We start from the raw sequence: 16,363 nt of genomic DNA on the forward strand, positions 1-16,363 counted from the left end.
GTAAGGGACAGAGTTCAAACCGTATTCGAGGACGATGGGAACCTGTGACGCCTCCTTCCACACCCGGCTCATCCCAAGCATCACCATCCCAGACTCCGCAAAGCGGTACACCGGAGTCTGGATCCGAGAGATCTTGGCGAACCATTCCGCCTCCTGGTAGTTTGGGGCGTGAAGGGTGGGGAGTGCTATCCCATTCTTAAACGTCATCGCTATCGAGACGACGCGAGCGGAGATATAAAAAAACTCCCTCTTCCACGACCGAAGACTGCGCTCGGTTGCGCAGATCTTCCGCCCCTTGATCCGATTGACCAAGGTGTACCACCCCTGGATGCACCTCCAAGAATAGAAGGTCATCAACCGGTCAACATGGGGCTCCACGCCCAGAATGAGGCACACCCACTCAAAGTGGCGGATCTTGGCGATCGCCATCGGGTGTACCTCCGTCAAATGCACACCGTGCCTCTCCAAGACCGGTATACAAACTTCGTCAATGGGAACCTAAGATTCCCATAAACGAAGAATGCAGCATACACCCCTATTTTGCCTTTGGGGGCATTGTACACCGTCTGGTGTGGCTCCGGAAACTCAGGCTCGAACGGCTCGAGCATGAACTTCCGGACGATGTACTGAAAAAGCTCGGCAGGAAGAGCGCACTGGCACTCGCCAGCAGTGCTCTTGTCGTCCTTATCGGAAGTGGACGACGGATTCTCGACGAACACGTCAGACTCCTCGGCAAAAGAAGACATGTTTGGATGTACAGAAAAACGATTTCAGAAGAATGCTCGACGGAATAGTGAGTATTCGCCGGAAATCGTTTAGAAGATGAAGAGAGAAGTGAAAGTGTGGATTGCAAAGGACCCTCTCCCCCTTTATATACTCATCGCAATTAATGCAATGAATTTAATGCGGAAGAGAGAGAAATCGCAGGTGCAATGAAACTATGACACGTGGCAAAGAGCAAGCTGGCAACAGCTGTTTAAAGGACGCGTGCCATTAATTTCGCGGCCACGCGCCCGAAAAATCGCGCCCACGCGCCTGAAAAAGCGCCTGGAATGACCATATACTGTCACGTCGCCATAACTTCCTGCACGTCCTGACTGTCAGAAGAAACCGTTGGACGACGTTTCAACAGTTTGGACTATTCTTATCCTTTCACCAACTCTTCGAATTTCAAAATTTCAAAAAGATTCAAAAGTAAGCGGGAAAATTCCCCTTACCTTGGCAACCAAGTAACTATAAGACAGGTGCGAGTACAGTGTTAAGGCAAAACCCTTCACATACTTAGCACCTGCAGGGAATTGAAGCCAAGAATACCTCGGCGACCAACTATAAGACGGGTGCGGGTACAGTGTTAAGGCAAAACCCTTCACATACTTAGCACCCGCAGGGAATTGACGCCAGGAATACATTGGAAGTAAAGTAACCGTAAGACGAGTGCGGGTACAGTGTCAAGGCAAAACCCTTCACATACCTAGCGCTCCGCAGGGAATTGAAACCAAGAAGGATCTTCTGGGCCATGCTTGCCGAAACGGGAATAACATTCCCGCATAGCGGGAACGTCGAGAACTATATTGTTTGAAGCTCCAAGATGGAATTGGTGGTTTTAACATAATTGATCACTATGTTCAAAACTACCAAAACCTCATGGAGAATCCACGCAAGTGGGACTCAACGCTCCTGACTTGCGAGGAGGTTACAGACCTACCCGCATCATACCCAAAGATCAAGCAGGAAAGTCGGGAATTTCTGCAAGTGACATTAGGACTTCCGCGGGAAGAATCCCCATGGAAAATCTTAAAACTAAACCCTTTTCAAAAACCCTTTGCTTAAGTCCAAAAGTTCACCTCACTTATTAAACATTCATGAGAAGAACATTGGACTGGGGGGACTTGAAGAGGTAGGTCCCAGCAGAGCCCAGTTGGACCCGCAGGACTCACCTTGAAGAGAGACGTCTGCGCAGAAACCAACTGGATCCGCAGGACCCACCATGCTCAGAGACGTGACGTCCTTACGCGCATTACGCAAGCTGTTCCCGCATGAAATGCCTCCCAATTGTAACACCCCGACCAAAGGCGGATTATACATCGGGGCGCCACATATTGTTTCATTACTCGTGGCACTATTTGGGTGTCAATATTTAATAAATATATTCATTCGCGCGCACGCAACGTAAACACATGATAACATAAATCAACATAAATCAATATATTATAAGGCAAAATATTCGAACAACAATAACTTGTCTTGATACATTTTAATCTAGGTCCAAAAGTAAAAACGTCCTACGTGTCCACAAGCTCCAAATGTAGCTACAGCAAACCTGAACATGTGTTAAAATAAAACGTCAAACACTTGCGTGTTGGTGAGAAATCAAGTTTAATACAATACATAGATAACAATAAATCTGCGCGCAACACGTGTATGTCTGGTGTTTAACAAGGGTGTAATCAGATTGTGATCAAGCCTAAATAGATCATAGCTCATAGTTCAAACCGTGCTCCCAAATGAGCACAAAAACAAGAAAAACATCTGTGCAAGTGTAAACAAAGAAAACCGTAAACGATAGGTCTCCCGTGTTCATCTAATGGATCCATGAAAACTGCGGAATAGGCCGAACAAAGCGGTTAATGATACACACATACAAATAAACAGCCAAGTAAACGTCCTCAACACATGGGATACTGCGCGACTAAAGTTCATAAACAAGTTTAAGACTCAAGTTTGTACGAACACATGAACATCCCAAAACATTAAAAATAAAAAGGGATTAGGTACGAGATTACTCACTTGATAAACGATGCGGTGTAAGATAAAGCAAGAACCAACTTTAAATAAGCACAAGTTAACCTATAATTAAAGATTATTGATTTAATGATTTGTTTTAAGTCTTGATTATAAGTTAGCATAATTAATAAGTAAATTATTATATATAATATATATATACCGGAAAAGCAGGGCAGAACAGGGAGGAAGACGGAGGCAGAGAGGGAGGCGGCAGAGAGAGCAAGGAGGAGGTTAAATTAAGTGTTTGTGTGTGATGTGTTAGGAAATTAACATTATTATTTATAGGGAAACCCTAGGGAACACAATCCCTAGAAAAGAGGAAAAGATCTCAAAAAGCAAAAGATTCCAAAAGCAAAAGATATCAAAAGATATGGCAGCTGCAGGGGACAAGGAAAAGCTGACAGGTAACAGTAAACAGGCATGGGAGGGTCAGATAAAGGTACTGGTCAAGCATGGAAAAGCAGATCTCAAAAGATAATGTCAGTCACTTTTTTTGTCAACCAATGGGGTTGGTGCGCATGCTGCGCCAAAAGTGGCCTTTCAGACATAAAATAGGTCAGGTCAACAGCACAGAAGATAAGACAACACAAAAGCAAACAGGCTGGATAAAACAGAAGAAAAGATAAGTCTAGCGCGAGAAAGCTGCGCGCGAGAAGGCTAAGGCGCGCCGCGGGAAGAATCACATTTCTTAGCGCGCCGCGGGAGGAACTACAATTCCTAGCGCGCCGCGGGAAGAACTATAATTCTTCGCGCGTCGTGGGATGAACTACGATTCATAGCGCGCTGCGAGAAGAACTACAAATCCTTAGCGCGTCGTGGGAAGAACTACCGTTCTTAGCGCGCTGCGAGAAGAATTACAATTCTTAGCGCGCTGCGAGAAGAGTTCGTCTCGCGTATCGCTGGAACAGCTGGTCATCACGCAGGCTTCCTTGTAAGGAGTCTGGCGCGTGGAGCTGCGCAGACAACCTTAGGCGGGAAGAAACAAAGGACAAGGAGAGTTAGGAGAAAAAGAGGGAAACAAGGCTGAGGGGTTAAACAGGAGGGCGGGACGGCGACAAGAGAAAAGGAAGGCGGAAAGAAAGAGAGAGAAAGAGGCGGGAAGGAAAATATTATTAGTAATATATATATATATATTAAATGTCAAGTTTTAAAAGAAAATAATTAAATTTTTAAATCATAAAAAGAATCGGATCAGAAAACGGGTACCTGGGTCGGGTCGGATTCGGGCAGATGTCACACCAATGGTGAAGTACTCCGCCTGTTCCCGCAGCTGCGGATACAAGCCATCAGGGAAGGCCACCCGCGCAGCAAGGCTACACGCACAAGGCACTTAGCTCTCAAAATAATTCAGTAATGTCACCTGAAGAAGGAATGAGCAAAGCCGGGAACAATCCCGCACAAAGGCGGGAGGGGGAATACTCCCGCCCAAATGAGCCAGTCCGTACGATACTGGAGGATCTTTTGTACTGTACCTGACGAGGTATGGGCAAAAGATCTGACCAGAGATACGACAGCTCATTGACAACAGTATGGCGAGCAGCATGCTCTTGTACTGTATGTCACTATTAGCCGCTGCCTACTCACCAACTCCTGTCATACCACGTGCATAGCCTGCAGTTGATGGAAAAGGAATAGTACACAGCAGGCCTGGTCACTGTCAGCCGCTGCCTACCCACCAACTACCAGCATGGCACGTGCGTAGGCCACAGTTGGTAGAACAGGAATACTGTTCAGCCGGCTACACCTTCTTGGAAACCTACATTCGGCTATAAATACCCCAAATGGTATGATTATCTGATATCTTATCATCTTATCTTGTATCTTATATATTATACCTGATATCTGCTCTAGCAATCTCTTAATATACACTTATATTCAAGAGCAATCTAGTCTGATTCTCACGCCGGAGGGTGGTCACAAGGAGGTACCCCCCCCCCCTTCTCAGTGACGAGCTCACGGTGTCTGTTTTGCAGGTTATCAGAAGAACCATCTTTGTCGGGTCTAACCCCTCGTGGGAAACATCTATTTAACCCCCAGATTATCCGTAATCTACCCGGGGTCACTTAGTGTTTCTTCAGACTTCGTCAATCATTCAAGCTGTCTCACACTTCATAATCGTCGTAACATTATAATTTATAAGTTAAATGTCGGCTTCATCTTGCAATTGCTCTTAAGAAATCAATCAATCAATCTATCATAATGCATATATATATGCATAGGAGAGCTCGGCTCAGAAACATAAATTAGGTGACAACTACTTGAACTTCTAGAACATTGTTTTATATGTGCATTAATTTAAATTCTAACACGACTACTAAATTACGTTGTGGTTATATGACGTACTTGAATCGATATACGCATGTATAGATATATCTGTGTTTAGTTGGCATTGTGGTTTAATTGTATGAGAGTGATGATTAAGACTTGGAATTTTATGCTTTTATTTTATGGTCTTAGGTTCGAAACCTAACTTAATGGGGTTTTCCCATAGCGATAAGTGTTCTCCCTGATGATGTTATTGGGTGAGTCAAACCTTGAGTGTTAAAATCAGTATAGATAGTTAACATCTCGTTTCAGAAAAAGCCCACCCAGAGATTGGGGGTAGTTACAAATGATGTTAATAAAAAAGACATATTTATGCGTATTTTACATATTATAAACATGCTCACGTGTAGACGGACTGTAATTCTATTTATCTATAACTAGTGTTTTACTCGGCGCGTTGCGCCCCGCAGGGGTAAAACCCAAGCATTGTCGGTCCCAAAAATTGAGGCGGTAAGTCTAAGAGAATTCGGTCAGTTTCGGTTTTAGTGCATTATTGTACCGGAACTAAAACAAACAATTATAACCCCCCCCCCCCCCCCCCCAAATTGCAACACATAATTAATGCCACATAGACCAATAATGATCCAACGACCCCAAACCTTACAATTGTTATTGTTATATATAATAATTCTCTTATCTAGACGCGAACACCAAACTTGTTACAAGTAATTGTGACGAAAGAAAGTAGGGAAATTCATTAGTTAAAGAGAAAATAATTTAAATGCATTTAATTTTGTAATGTTTTCTAGACATGGGCGGGTAATATGCATAAGTCACAAATCAAAATAATTTAATCACTTTATTTTAATTTCAAGATTATAAATATAAATATATATTAAAAACCAAAATCTTCATGAGTCACCAAAATCATCATTCATGAAACATACAATTATATGCACCATGTTATTAACATGAATCACGTAAAGGAAAAAAGGATAATACCACCGATCACCATTCACTAAACAATAAAAAAGTCAAAAATGTAAGGAGATGGTTGGATCTATTTTGTAAGGGTTCACATAACAATTAATATAATGGGTGTCGCTTACTAAATTACCTTATTATTGTTTTTAAAATTTCTGATTTTCTTTAGATTTTTGTTTTAATTTGCCTGGAAAAATGTAAATATCACTTATTATTATGTTTTTTTAAATTATTTTTTTCAAGCTTTCAAACTCATGTCTTATGCTACGACCTTCGTTTTGATTTATTTATTATTTTCTACATTTTATGTTGTTTACCGTTTCAACTTAGTAATTATTTTCTATGTGTTATGTTTTGGTCCAATTTTTGTTACTTAACGTGTTTACGAGGCTCAATGTTTTTACATCTAATTTTTGTTTGGTTTAACGATTCCGTAGCAGTCTTAAAACTCGTTCAAGATAAATTAGTGAGAAACAAATGTTTATATATAATATATTCTTTTTTAGACGTCAACTTTCTTGTATTTAGGGTATCGTACCCTTCAAATTTGAAAAGCTCCGATATCCCACTCTGGTTGGACTATGTTGTCTTAACCAGATCCACGTTAGCTTCAGAGTTTGGCTTGGGCGTTCCCCATACCGCCAACTGTCACTTGACAGTCGTTATGTCGCCACAAGAGCAGAACTATCGGCGTAACACAAGGTGGGACGAAAACCTGGGTGGACTTAGAGTTCGAACGACAACCTTTGCATAAGGCTTAGTTCAAATCATTGAGTTTTCACTGGAGAACTCAAGCCTCCTACCGTGTGAGGATGTTTATACATAATATATGCCAGCCCAAATGTGTGCACTCAAAATAAATCAAAGGAGACATTATAAATTGTAGCGTTCCCAGCCCAGGACTTTTTGATGGGCATTATAAGAGCCTTCAATTATATCTTTAAGAAAAGTGATCCAGCATTTCAGTGGATTATTATTTATTACACTTAGGAACTAGGAAGTATTATTGCCAAATAAAAAAACTAATTATAAAATATAAAACCAGCTGAAAGAGCATGAGATGAATGGTGTACCTATGATGCACACCAACTACTAAGAGAGAAAGGGGTTGTTTGATTTATTTATATCTGAATGAGTCATGATATAAATAAGCCTCTGTCTCATTTAGCAACAACATGAGTCTGACTAATTCAGACATAATTTTAACTATTCAAATGTTTTTATGCCTGAAACTAAAGAGACTGGAGTCTGAATGAATCAGATGTTTCCATTTGAATGGTTCTATTCAAATGTAAACAAGCATCCCCTAAGTCCCTTTATAGTAATAACATATTTTCGATCATAATGCAAAGCAAGGTGCAAGCAGTCTGCTTTGATTTTAAAAAAGAAAAAAATGTTTCGGGTCAAACCCAATTTTGACTACCCATTTTGCCCTTTAATAACAAATTAACAAGCAAGACACAAGTTGTTTTATGTTTTGATTTTGAAAAAGATTTGTATTGAAAAGGAGCATCGCTAATTTGGGTTCGATCAGATTTTTGATGGGGTCCTATAATTTTTAAATCCGTAAATTCCGACCCGATAAAGACCCCATAAAAGTCTTTGGGGCTAATCCGACCCATTTCAACTACCCAACCTGACCCATCAATTTGCCACGTGCCCCTGTACCAAGCACCGAAGTAGGAATGGACAGTTGTCATGGTGATTTTGAGCAACGTAGAGCATGAAAACCACCCAAAATTTGATATTTAATGGGCTTTCCCATTGAGGTACCCATACCGGCATCAACCCACAATAAAAATATATTTATAAAATAAAATAAAGACAAAACTCTCTTTCTCTATGACATCTATTGTTGGTTATTTTAGTGTTATTAGATTAACTTGTCGATCAAATAAATAACGTTGGATATTAAATGAGTTAGGTGGCGCGGGAGTGCGGGCTCGTTTAACAATAATGTTATTTAGGCTTTGTTACTTGGTTCAAGTAATTATCTACTTGGGCTTCATTATAATGATAAGTGGGCCTCTAATTAAATATTTGGGCTTATGTGGGATAAGAGAAAATAGGAATCCGTATATATATGTCGATGGTTTCATTCTCTAGAATTCACTCACTTGATCGATCGAATAGATAGAACAGAGAGAACGATGGTTACAGGGTTCTCTAGTTCTTCATCCATATACAAGAAACAATAAATTCAATTCCATGAACAGTTCTCTGTCTTATCCGATAAATCATTGTGTGTAACCCACAAATAGGTTTATTTGATAGTGATTACACGATTCAGAGATTAATCCAGGCAATTGTTCAAGAAACCAAGATTGAAATCAAGATTACAGGTTTGCAATGATCAAATTAATCATACAGGTACGCAATTTTATACAACATCTATACCGTTCCTTTATGCAAGTATTTTGGGTTATGAGTAAAGGTGAACAGAAAATCGAATTAACATAATCGAAACCTAATTAACCGAAAAAACCGCACCGAAAAAACCAAAGCGAAGCATTAACCGACGGTTAATTTTTTGTTTTTTTGAAAAACCGAAATTTCGGTTTCGATTCGGTTATCCATTTTCAAAAAACCGAACCGAACCGAACCGATTGATGATGATAAGGAATGGACTAAACTTTTAAGATAAATAAATAAAATGATAAATAAAGATCAAGACTAAACTTTTAATGTTTTTTAATTTTTAAACTCAATTTAGCAACTTTGTATTCCTATAGTTCCATGTAACACGTGCCTATTTTTGTTTTTAGAGTTCAATATATATGTGGACTGTGATACTCTAACACATTCTTATACAAACTTAAAATATGCATTTTCATTTTTTAAATTTCTTTGCAATTCCAACACAAAATTGGAAAAAACCCGAAAATAACCGAACTGAAACCAAAATTAACCAAAAACCCGAAAAACCGGAAAACCGAAAACCGAACGGTTTGCATATTCAAATAACCGATTACTTCGGTTTCGGTTTGGGTTTCGCCTAATAACTGAACCGAACTGAACCGTGCTCGGCCCTAGTTATGAGAGTTACAAGTGTGATGTGAGAGAAAAGGGTATTTCGAGCATTCTATAAATTGTATTTAGTGTAATTTAAAATGTTTTGGAGTACATTTGATATATATATATATACATATATATTTTTGGGTAAATATGATATTTAGCAAGGTATATTATGAAACTTAGATCCTGCATTTCTGTGTACAATACAACACAATTTATGTGTATAAGCATATACATCGATCATAGATTACTAACCTGTTTCGGGTGCACACAAAAAGCTGTCTTCAGCAAATGATTCATGCGTTTTGGAACATGATATATAACCTCAAATGAGTTAAAAGCTAGCACACAAAACTTTGTATGTACTTAATTGTGAAAGTTGAAGATGCATCGTGCACGTGCGTATAAGTTACTATACATTGGATTAGGGTAATAACATTACTTAATAGCGTTTTGACTATTGAGAGGCTGAGAGCGTATATAAACGAGAGCGTTTTTAGCGGTTTAGAGTGTTGTGAGAACACTCTATCTGCTATAATGTTTAAACGACAAAAACCGACTTCAACTAAGATCAGTTCCTTACAAACCGTTTCCTGCATTCAAATCTCAAAAATGGTTCCAAACCGGTCTTCCTTACTCTCGGTTACGATTTACGACTTGTTTCGGGTCGGTCAGTTCTGGGTTTTGGTTTCTCAAACCAGTTTTTGTGTGCAAGCTCTAGTTCAGGAGGAAATCATAAATAATTTATAAATAAAATAACTGAAATCAAATAGTATTAAAGATTAAAAAACACATACATAATAAAATTTTACAATTATAGTATTACACTACAACAATATAATCGTCCTATTCAATTAGCACACCAAGCCCGTTGAACGGACCAGTTCGCAGGTTTACGGTCCAGTTTTCAAAAACATGATCCAAGTGTTTGATGGGCTTGTAATGCACGAGCCCAATGAGGTAGCATTTTCACAACACATATGTATCTATTCTAATAAAGTAAAATAAATGTGGACATTTGTCATGTTTTGGTTAATTCTCACAATTTTTTCCCTCCAAGACTAATATACCTTAATATAGGTAATAAATCAATAATTATTCACTTTCCTTTTACATTATATTTATATAATATCTATGTATTTTTTTTTAAATATAAATATTAACATATTATTTTACTATATTTTCTCAAAATACTTGATGAATTCCAAAAATAAAAAACAAATCATGTTTTTCAAATTAAAATTGTTTCGGCTTTTTTTTGTGAAACTTAAATTTGATTTTATGGGCCAAAAGTTGGTAAATAGATTGTTTGGTACAAGTTAACTACATTTGGGTCAAAATTTGTTACGGGTCAAAAATGAAAATTTTGAGTATTTTTAAAAGTTTGAGAATGCAAAATAAATTTATCGTCAAATTTGTTATGGATTTTAAGTATTGACTTTAAATTGTCAAAAGTATGAAAGTTAAAATTTTAAACATGATTCGAGTTTCAATTTTATTTTTATGGGAATTTTTTGAAATAATCAAAAGGTTCAGGATTTAGCAAACTGACTATTTTTTCCTCAACTATTAAAATTTAAGAAAGAGAGAACTTCAATTTTGGTCACTATGATTTCTTAAAATTATCAATTTTGGTCCAATAGTTTATTTTAGGCTTTTATGGTACAATAGTTTCAATTAACTATCAGTTTTAGTCCAACTTATTAACGCCATCCATCAACCGTTAGTTAATACAACTTTGAGGGGATTTTTTGTATTTTCACAAACTTTTAATCATAAGAATTTTTGGGTTTTCTACTAAATATAAGTTTTATACTTTTTGTTATTATTTAGTATTATGGTTTCTTATATTTGTTTATATATAAATATCTACACACTTTTTATTTTAAAAAAATATATATTTTTTTTCAAAACTAAGGCTTTTATGCAATTGTATATTTATTTATTTATATTTTAATACTTTTAATTTTTTTAACCTTTTATAGCTGTAATAGTATGTCGAATTTAAAAACATTGTATTTAGTTTTATTTTGATGTACAATTTTAAGTTAAATTATGTACCATTATTAAATACAAACCAATAAGTCATTCTCATTTTAATGGGCTGGTAAGGTGATTAAGATATGAAATATAGAGTACAAAAATGTTGTTGTTCGAAAAAAATATACAAACCAAGAATTGAAATTAATAAATAGATATTCAACAACCCTTCGTTAATTAAAAAGTTAAAAAAAACAATATAAAATCAATATATGCTCTTTTTACCACTGAGAAATAAAAATAGAAAATTTAATTTTTCTAAATCATTTATAGTTAACAGAAGTGTATAATTAAAACGGAACTTAAAAGATAAATATTTTAAAGCCTAGATACTATTACGGCTATAAAAATAAAATATTCAAATATAAATAAATAAATATACAGTTGCATAAAAGCTCCGACTTCAAAAAGATTAAGTAAAAAAGTATATATTTATATATAAACAAATATAATAAACCATAATAGTTAGAAAATAACAAAAAGCATAAAACTTATATTTAGTAGAAAAAAAAAGAAATATCATATGAATTAAAAGTTTGAGAAAAATATAAAAAAAGCTTCTCAAAGTTATATTATCTAATGGTTGGTGGATGACGTTAGTGGGTTTGACTAAAAATGATAGTTAATTGAAACTATTGTACCATAAAAGCCTAGAATAAATTATTTGACCAAAATTGATAATTTTAAGAAACCACATGTACCAAAACCAAAGTTATCTCTTTAATAAAAGATTGCCAACCCCATGCCTATCAACGTTTAACTTTTATCAAATTTGAACTATTTATGTTAACATTAATTTTTTCTTCAATAGTGATCAGAACGTTGTATGGGAAGCATGCCATATAATAAAATCAATTTATGTACACATTGTATAGATACAAGCATAGATGTGATACATTTTTTTTCATATACGCTATGTAATTATTTGTTTTACTTAAAATTTTATAATTTGAATTATTCCGTGTGTGACACGGGCTCTAAAACTAGTAATTTAATAATAAACAAAAAAAAAGTTCACAAGAATTTGTATGTGGTTTTCTATTCTTTATTAAATATTTAACTTTTAATATTAATATAAATAGAGACATATATAAGTTTACTAGGTTAAAACCCGCGTAATACACGGGATTGTAATAAAATAAAATAGCAAAAAAAGATAAATAATATAAATAATTACAAAATGTGAAACATGAAAAGGAAAAAAATATATATTTACAAGTCGCTTAGGTTTTTTCTTTCTTCTTTTTTTTGTTGCAATTGAAGATTTTAAAGCATTTTAACCCTTAATTTAACTATTCTAAACTGAGTCAAAGACTTTTTATCATCCAAACTTGGAAAGTTTTTTGTTAACAACTTGTCTAATTCTAAATTTTGACTTTTGACCGATTAACTTTTCTGTCTTAATAAACTTCAACATTAGTATTAATTTTTATAAAATTAAACATTAATATTTTGTAGTAGTTAACAAACGTTTTTACAAAACTTTATTTTAACCTGAAAACACCAACAAAAATCATGTAAAAAAGACCCAGTTCAACAAATAAAAAACTGAAATCAATAAAAGATCATATAAAAAACGTCATATCTTAAGTTAATAATTGCCAAAATGATATTGCCAAAATATGCACATTCTAAAAAAACGTCAAATGTTAATTGCCAATTGAAATAGTTATAAATTTTTTTAATAACTACATAAATTGCTGTAGTGATCGAAATTGCTTAAAACTCCTAAATGGTACTCTTTGTTAATGAAAGACATTATTATCAACTCATATTCACTTTTCAAACATCCAGAAATCTAAAAAAAATAAAAACGTGAACAAATAATTATGAAAAGAAAAGCAACCATATTATCACTTAACACCTCAATATGATTAAGCAAAATAAAGACCATATCCATATCACCACTCATGATGCAACCAAAAGTTAATAAGATACAACCAAAATACAGTATGCAGACCAAATTATAACTCATCTATCATAAAAACGGTAGAAGATGTATAAGTTTTTTACATTTTATGTTGCCCTTGCAACAATCCAAGAAGCATGTCTGCACACAATAAACAACAAAAAAAAATATTCCCGAAATATGCAAGAAAGCTTAAATCTTTAATTTATGTAGCTATGAATTCATATTCAAATATAATGGAAAGGATTTTAAAAATGGGAACCGAATTTTAAATCCTTAACTGTTGTAACTATGTTATAGTAAATAAATATTAGATTGACTTAATTTTGAAATACCAATAATATGGGTATAATCAAACATATGACATTAGTTACTTTGAATATATAACCCACCATAAAACTCGACATGTTACATAAATCGGGAAATAATGTACGCTATGCTATGTTTAGTGCTATAATACCATGGGATATAATTAAAAAATTAATAATCAACTTTAAGTTCCCAAACCAATCTTTAGTTTTGTAAACAAAAGTTACCCAAAATGCCATTTGGGTGTGCTATAATTAGAAAAGTTAATAATTTGTGTTTTTTAAGAAATGTGTAACAAATAAAAAATAGGTAAACACTAACATAAAATATATAGAGTTACTCACCATATATAAGTTACGTTATAGCCATTTACAACTGGTATGACAACTACTATAACAAAATTATGACTTTCAGTTTGTAGATGGTATTGAAAAGTACCTGCAGTTTTCCAATATAAGCTTCAAATTTCACCAAGCTTCCAGAATGTCTTCAATATAAAATCTGTAGAATGCAATATGGAAATTGAAATCCATCAAGAAACTATATAATTCAATAATAGATCTGTAGATAACATTATAATCAGAAGATTATCTTTTACTATAATTATCTTGTTCTCTTACAAATTTGAATATACTTTTAAATGAAAATAATTAATTGAATAGTATTTTAATTGAATATATAAAAAGATAGGCTACTTACTAAGCACATGAAATATTACGCTTTTACATCTTCCTTGAAGTTAAGAACATATGTCTTGTCCTTCTTTGCATAAAATTCAGATGCAGCAGCATCCATTCCAATCACAACCTATAGAAAATAAGAAAGTGAAAACCTTTTTTAATAAATATCATAAGGCATAACACTGATGTTAAATATATAAAAGAATAATTATTATAAACACAAAAAACTAATGTCTAAACAACAATGGTGTTGTTTTTTATAGGTGCCTTTCTTTTGGTCAAGGTTACTATGATTCCACTTTTCTTTCACCTTTCTCATTGCTAGTATACACAAATACAAAAAATATGACTTCTAGCTAGTAGTAGAAACACAACTCTAAGAAAAAGAAATGAACAAACTTAATTCATTCATCTTACTTTTACAAACCAAGGATGCACAATGCTTTCTTGTATACTCCGGGATAGACCACCAACTATGTAACTATCTTCACAAGTGCACCTTTTAAGTTCTGTTGGATCAAATACACCAAAATTAGGACCTTTTCAGAATATAAAGTTGTTAAAGTAAACCAAATAGAATTCAAAGATCAGTTCACTTTTCAAATGTTCATTACCATGAGATTTGAAATTTAAACCTACCGGAAAAACGCAAACCCGTTTGGCAACTGAGTAGCAGAATCACTCAGCTCATAAAACAGTTGATCATTACCTATAACTGTAATACAATTATTTATTATGCAAATGAACAAAAATACATAATTCTAATACTACATATCCACTTGAAACCTAAAACCATAAACAAAACTTCAAATCCAAAGTCAAACCTTTATTTGAAATGGACTTTGATGTAATGCTATCACATAAATATGAGAATGTTTAATTTACCATAAAAATATTCTATTTGAACACATCCTAACAAATTATAGGTCGGAGACATGATAAAACAAAGCAATAGAGGGCATTATCATAGAAGATTCAATTTCCGTCTTCATACCCAAAGAAATCCAATATGGAAAAAAAAAATGAGGTTCTATCAACAAAGCTAAGTTTTGAAAAAAAATAATAATGTTAACAAAATTTCAACAAATCTCGTATCAAACAAATCAACGATAAAAAGACGAATAAAAAAAAAACCTAAAATCAAACTTTCTGATTGCATTTGTCGGTGCTAAACAAAATCAATGTAAAAACATAATTATTTAGAACAGAAATACCACCACGATCAAATCCAGTTATTCAAAAGGGGCTAAAATTAATGAACCCTAATTATACCTGAGCATTAGATGAGGGTATCGATCGAAAACAGAAGACGATGATCGATATTGTTGATTGTGTGAAACCGAATCTGTAAACCAAAGTTAGGGTTAGTATTATACTTCCAATTCCATTGTTGAAGACGATTGAATATGTAGATGATTAATACCTGATTTTGTTGACGACGAATGCAGGGTTAAAGATCAGTGGCAGACGGCGTTGTTAAATCGTTAGGTTAAAGAATTTGGCATACAGTTACGACCATATCACCACAATTTCACATGATTTTCGCAAAAAGAAGTTGGCATACACTCATCAATATTAATCACATAGAGGATTGGGTATGGATTCGTATATGATGCAACTTGTACTATCATACGCTTATTTCATGTGTGCAATATTTTCATAATAAAGTGCTTTTAACCGTCTATGAACGATGTGACATCTATTTGAAGAAGAGAAGACAGAGAGTGATATTTCATGAACGAATATTGCTATTTTTCCATGAAACCGTTTCACCAATTATTAAGATGAAAGGTACACAAGTAGTAAATTGGTATAGTTGTATTGACTAGAAACATTTGCAAATTTGTATAGACTCAAGCACTCAAAACATGGGTTTATAAGGTTGCTAACCTAACTTATTACCAACCAACTAACTTATTACGAACCCTTATTGATAATACGTTCAAGCATGTTTGAAATAACACCAAAAAAGTTATTTTTGATTCAAACAAAGGCCACAAAAATTATAATCTCTAATATAATTTTATTTGTAAACCATTTCATTAACTCAAAATCCTTATAGATAAGGTTTTAATATTGCAACAACAATCTCATGTAATATGTTTTAAGAGTATAAGATAGGGTCATTTTTCTATTAAAAAAATAATACATAAACACTAATGATGCCGTCGTTAGTAATAAGAAATATTCTAATACGATATCGTTTACAAAACTGACTAAAATGAGTATAAAATACAAATTTCCATCTTCCAAAATTGAATTGAGTCAGTCTTTTTAGCGAGTATTTAACAAGTCTTCATGTAGCATCCTTATCTTGTGTCTTTATTACATTTGGTCTTTGACTAAGCTCCTTGACTACAATAGTAAGCAAACAAAA

The sequence above is a fragment of the Bidens hawaiensis genome, unplaced genomic scaffold (genome assembly GCF_021521415.1).
Source record: "Bidens hawaiensis isolate Kalapana, Puna unplaced genomic scaffold, B.hawaiensis_p1.1 tig00023273_1, whole genome shotgun sequence".
NCBI classification, from domain to species: Eukaryota; Viridiplantae; Streptophyta; class Magnoliopsida; order Asterales; family Asteraceae; genus Bidens; species Bidens hawaiensis.